Raw genomic sequence first — 6,756 nt, 5'->3', positions numbered from 1 at the left:
CACTGGGAAATAGGTTTTATGGTTACTAATGAGGTTTAGAGAGGTTCAGTGACTTGCCAGGATCAGACAGAGAATGAACTGTAGAGACCTTGAACTCAGGTCAAGGTCTGACCCTGAACTCAGGTCAAGGACTGGCTCCAGTGTCTGGGCTACTCCCTGCCATCCCCAGATGTATCTCCTTTGCTGTCTGCACCATATCTGCACCACCAACCATCCCCATGCTGGTGGGACACCATGATGGCCAAGTGAGAGACACAGATCCATCAGTGACCTAACTGTATGTCCTAACCCAGTCCCAACCCAGTCGTTGACAACATCTGCAATCCAGCCAAACTTTGCCTTTGCTTCCTGGACAGCCCTATGCTTGAGGAGGAGGGCCAGAGGAAGACGTGTAACATGCGGTGTTTTAGCAGAGTCTGACTGGGGATTAGGATTAGGGTATTGATTTAAAAACTGGGAGAAAGTGGAGAGCCAAAAGGGCTGTCCTCTGTTCAGCAGTTGCATATTGAATCCTCTCTGTGTGAACTGAATTTCCCAAAGTGACACATAAACAGGGTCTGGTCAAATGAGCAGACTCTCCCAAATAAGAAAAACTTCCCCAAACTCTATTATATTAAACACTATGTGACAGAGATGTGGAACTGGACAAGTAGGTCAATGGAACAGAATAGAAAGACCAGGAATAGACCCATGTATACCTAGGAATACAGGCTATGATAAAAAATAAGGGAGGGGGCATCTGGGTGGCTCAGTCGGTTGAGGGTCCAACTTCAGCTCAGGTCATGATCTCACGATGCATGAGTTCAAGCTCGGCGTCAGGCTCACTGCTGTCAGCACAGAGCCCTCTTTGGATCCTCTGCCCTTTTCTCTCTTTGCCCGGCCCCCATTCACACGCGCTCTCTCTCTCTCAAATAAATAACACATTAAAAACAAACAAACAAGTAAATAAATAAACTAATTAACTAATTGAGGGAGGATAAGAATAAACTATTAAAAGGCATTAGGATAGCTGGAGGAATGCAAACTGGTACAGTCACTCTGGAAAACAGTGTGGAGGTTCCTCAAAAAATTAAAAATAGACCTACCCTATGACCCAGCAGTAGCACTGCTAGGAATTTACCCAAGGGATACAGGAGTACTGATGCATAGGGGCACTTGTACCCCAATGTTTATAGCAGCACTCTCAACAATAGCCAAATTATGGAAAGAGCCTAAATGTCCATCAACTGATGAATGGATAAAGAAATTGTGGTTTATATACACAATGGAATACTACGTGGCAATGAGAAAAAATGAAATATGGCTTTTTGTAGCAACGTGGATGGAACTGGAGAGTGTGATGCTAAGTGAAATAAGCCATACAGAGAAAGACAGATACCATATGTTTTCACTCTTATGTGGATCCTGAGAAACTTACAGAAACCCAGGGGGGAGGGGAAAGAAAAAAAAAAAGAGGTTAGAGTGGGAGAGAGCCAAAGCATAAGAGACTCTTGAAAACTGAGAACAAACTGAGGGTTGATGGGGGGGTGGGAGGGAGGGGAGGGTAGGTGATGGGCATTGAAGAGGGCATCTTTTGGGATAAGCACTGGGTGTTGTATGGAAACCAATTTGACAATAAATTTCATATATTAAAAAAAAAAGGACAGGTGGAAAATTATACGTGAACGTTTGGATGAGATCCTATAATGCATGCAGCTGGTGCATCCCTTTTACTAGCAGTGCACCTATCTCGTGGCTGATGTGACTCCTGCTACTAGTGACTCACAGCTGCTTCCTTCTCCCCCTGATCCAGGGACCCATTTACAGCAAAGGAAGTGCTGTGGTGGACACACTGCCATTTGCCGTACCATCAAGAAGCTGCTGGCCTGTTAAGGTAACGGAACGGTCTCTGGAAGGTGCAGCTGAGATGCTGGCGTGGAGACCATACAGTATTATTATCTTTTAGAATGCAACATATGCCTTAAACCAATGACTGTTTTATGGTGCTGTGCCCAAGAACATAGGTATATGAGTCTGGAAACCTAGGATTAGAAGCAGGAGTGGTCCTGTTTACCATTAGTCCCAGTAACCTCCTTGGGGAATTTGTGCTTCCAGCCCCCTAACTTTAGGTCCTATGGGTCTAGAGATCCCAATTCCCAGAGTGCGGAGGGACATTTCTGCAAGGGGACATGGCAAGAGTCCCGGTGAATTTTGAGTGACACCTGCCACCTGGTCACTTCTGTCTCCTTGTGCCAACAGACCAAGAGGCAAAGAAAGGACTTGCCAAAGGTCATCACCAGAAGGTAGGACAGCTGCTATGGAATAGGGGCAGGAGGAACATGTTTAGCACGCAGGCAATCAATCCATTGGGACATCTCCAGATACCTGTCCTGACTTTTATTTGTAAATGGGCAAGTACAATAGCCATGGCCTGACAGGGCATGATAACTAGGGACTCAACCCTTCTGGGATGATGGCCAAGGTCAACTTACCAGCAAGCTATTGAGACTAGCTGAAAGACTAGTGAAGCCCAGGGTAGAAGGGAAGGGGAGAGCTAGAATAAGTGCGTGGCAGAGGAAGGAGATGATGACTATCAGGGGAGGAACTAATTCTCCTCTTCTAAGTTTACCCAGAAATTGTGACCAATCAGAATGCTAGAGAAGCTGTACCTGGATGGAGTGAACTTCAGGGGAAAAGCAAGTAGATCTGAGCAGTGCAAAGGTGAAGTGTCGTGCGTGCTGCTGCTGCCCCACCAGATCCCTTTATCAATAGTACACCCATCGCCCAGCTGCCCCCATCTCTGGAGAACTGCCCAGCACTCCTCCTCCTTAGCCAATGGCAGACTGGCACAGATGTGTGAAAGGCCTTACCTCCAGGTGGCACTAACCTATTAGTACAATGTGGGCTCCAGAGCTTTTTCTAGCATCAAACCAAAGCTAGTCAACAGCCAAGACCACATTCTTGCTCAGTTTTCCTCACTGCCCTAATCCTGATGACCTAATTTTTCTTCTGAGAACGTTGTCTATGTCACTTGGTCAAGAATCCCCATCTCAGGCTGTTTCTGGGGACCCTACAGCATTTCCCCTTCTAACACCATTAAGAATAAATAAATGATAAAGACTTACATGTGAAAGAGATCTCTGAAATTATGAAGCAAAAATATAGAAGAATATTTTTAAGTCTTCAGTTTGAGCATTATATTTACAAGAGCCAAGACAAGGCAACAACCTAAGTATCCACAACAGATGAATGGAGAAAGAAAATATGGTTTGAGGGGAGCTGGGTGGCTCAGTTGGTTGAGCCTCCAACTCTTGATTTCAGCTCAGGTCCTGATCTCATGGTTCCCCTATGTCGGGTTCTGTGCTGATAGTCTGACTGTGCGGAGCCTGCTTGGGATTCTCTCTCTCTGCCCCCCCCCCCCAAATAAATATATAAACTTAAAAAAAGAAAGTGTGGTGTGTGTGTACAACGGAATACTATTTAGCCATAAACAGGAAGGAAATCCTGATATTTCAGGATGGACTTTAAGGGCATTATGCTAAGTGAAATAAGTCAGACCAAGAAAGATAAACACTGTATGATCTAATTTATTTGTGAAATCTCAAAAAACCAAACTCATAGAAAAAGAGATCAGATTTGTGTTGTGAGGTGGGGGTTGAGGGTGGAGAATTACGTGAAGATGGTCAAAAGGTATAAACTTCCAGTTATAAAATAAATAAGTACTGAAGATGTAATGTACAACATGATGACTATAGTTCCCAGTGCTGTGTGATAGATCTGAAAGTTGCTAAGAAAGTAAATTCTACAAGTTCTCATCACGGTGCCGGGGGAACATTTTTGTGTTACTGCATGAGGTGATGGATGTTAACTAAACTTATTGTGGTAATCATTTAAAAATATGTAGATATATGACATATATATGTCAAGTCATTACGCTATACACTTTAAACTTGTACAGTGTTCTATGTCAATTACATATTAAAACTGGAAGGGAAAAATAAAAGAAAACCTTGGGCTAAGAGAAAGCTTTCTTTTTAAAAGTATTTTTTAGGTTTATTTATTTATTTTGAGAGAGAAAGAGAGCACAAGTGGAGTAGGGACACACAGAGAGGGAGAAAGAATTCTAAGCAGGCTCCACACTATCAGACTGTAAGACTGTTAATTTCTTAAATCTTCAACATTTCGTATGCAATTGAGCTGGTTTTCCCATAAATAGTTTTTTTTTTTCAATTTTTAATTTGAGAGAGAGAGAGAGAGAGAGAGAGAGAATCCTAAGCAGGCTCCAGGCTCAGTATGGAGCCTGATGTGGGGCTCAATCCCATGACCCTGAGATCATGACCTGAGCCAAAATCAAGAGTCGAACACTCAACTGACTGAGCCACCCAGGTGCCCCTTTCCTGCAAATAGTTCAAGTTGCCTTAGCATGCAGAAGGGACTTTTGTATGGCAAACTGAAAAACCAAGTTGGTTCTCCTGTGCAAGGATTTGAGTGTGTATGTGCTTATCAGTAACATTGAGTGTGTGAAAAGATCCCAAGGCCCATTTCCCCCATTCTACCTACAACCTAATCCCTTTCTCGTGAAATAGGGCAAATCCATGAATCAAGAGAGTAGGAAAGGAAACATCTAGGTACAGCATTTTACAGAGTAAATACTGTAAGGATCATATCCTGCAGATGAGGAAACTCAGAGAGGTGAGGGCACACAATGCTCCACAGATAGTGTTAAAACCAAGCCTCTAAACCAACTCTGATTCCAGACTTCAGTAGACAAATGAATCCCCTGGGATGCTCTTAGAAGTACATATTTTTGGTCCCCACTCAGAGATTCAGTAGGTTCCAAGGAGCCCAGGCATCTGCATTTTTAGTATGGGAGCTATTGCCACCCCATCTCCTGGGGGATTCTGGGTCCCACTTTGAGGGATACTGAATATTACATACAACTCTGTCTTCCAAACAGGACCAGGCCTGGCAAGGAAAAAACCACAAGAGGTAGGTGAACCGTTGTAGATTAAAGAGGAGACATAACAACAGGATTAGTTATCTTTTGCCGTGTAACAAGTTTCCCCGGAAACTTGTAGTTTAAAATAACATTCATTATTTCCATTTCCATTTCTGTGGGCCAGAGGCTGAGACTCTCAGCAGCCTGCAAACACTGTCAGGGTGCAGTCATCTCGAGGGGCACAGGTATCTGCTTCCAAGTCCACTTATGCGGTGTTGGCAGGATTCAGTTCCTCAAGGGTTGTTGGTCTGAAGGCTTCAGTCCTTCCCCCGCTTGTAGCGGGAGGTTGTTCTCAGCTCTTGCCATGTGGACCTCTCCTTGCGGCAGTTCACAACAAGACATCTTGTTTTATCAGAGAAGCAGAGAAGAGTGCCAAGATGGAAATCACAGTCTTTTGTAGCCTTATCTTGAAAGTATGGTCCCATCACTTTTGCTGATTCTATTCATTGTACAGGCAAGTCACTAGGTCCAGCCTTTGTTAAGGGGAGGGGAAGGCCAGAAGGCAAGGATCATTTGCAGCCATGTCAGAAGCTCTGTATTTCGACAACCAAATGTATGAAGTTGGTTTGGGTTCTGATTTCACTAAGCCCACTGTACAGACACATTTATGAGATAATCCAGGAAATCTGAACATGGACTATGTATTAGATGATATTAAGGAATTACCATTATTTATTTAGAAGTGACAAATGTCTGTAGTCATGCTAAAAAAAAATTCCTTAGGTCTTAGAGACATACCCTGAAGAATATCATAAATGAAATGTTATGATGTCTGGGATTTGCTTTAACATAATACAACAGGGGTTGGAGGAGGGGAGGAGTGGGGTTATAGTTGAAACTGGATTAGTTATATGTGGATAATGGTTACACGGATATGGGGGGGTTATTATACTGCTCCTACTCTTACATGTGTTTGAAATTTTCCACAATAGAGAGTTAAAAATCAAACTGAATTGAAGCTAAAAATGGTACACCGCAAGTTGAAAAAACATACAAAGTCTAAAGCTGTTGCATACTGAGTGTATTTTAATTGGTGGAAAATACAACAACAAGAGTAACATTTCAGGGGCGCCTGGGTGGCGCAGTCGGTTAAGCGTCCGACTTCAGCCAGATCACGATCTCGCGGTCCGTGAGTTCGAGCTCCGCGTCAGGCTCTGGGCTGATGGCTCAGAGCCTGGAGCCTGTTTCCGATTCTGTGTCTCCCTCTCTCTCTCCCCTCCCCCGTTCATGCTCTGTCTCTCTCTGTCCCAAAAATAAATAAATGTTGAAAAAAAAATTAAAAAAAAATACAATTGTGGTTCTTTACAAAGGTAATGTAGTCATTTGGGGACAGATAACTCATTTGGTTCAACACGCAAAAGGGCCGAAAAGGCATCTGTTCAGTGCAAAGGTTTTCTCCTACCTGTGCTCCCCAGCCACCCAGTTCCCCTCCCTGGAGGCAACCAAGGCTACTTGTTTCTTCTGAATATTTTCAAGGACATTTTATGTATCTGTAATCAAATTTGTATGTTTGGATTTTGCCTTTGTAAAACAAACAGTAGCAAACCACACACGTTATTCTGCTCCTTGCTTTTTTCACTCAATATTTCTCAACTATTTGCAGTGACATGGATAGAGCTGGAGAGTATAATGCTAAAGGAAATAAGTCAGAGAAAGACAAATACTATATTATTTCACTAATATGTGGAATTTGAGAAACAAGACAAAGGGGAAAAAATAGGAGAGAGAGAGAGAGAGAGAGAGAGAGAGAGAGAGAGAGAGGCAAACCAAGAAACAGA

The sequence above is a fragment of the Puma concolor genome, chromosome E3 (assembly GCF_028749965.1).
Source record: "Puma concolor isolate L17-30 chromosome E3, mPumCon1.1.hap2, whole genome shotgun sequence".
In the NCBI taxonomy this organism is placed as follows: Eukaryota; Metazoa; Chordata; class Mammalia; order Carnivora; family Felidae; genus Puma; species Puma concolor.
The sequence above is the reverse complement of the archived record's forward strand: the minus strand, read 5'-3'. Positions refer to the sequence as shown.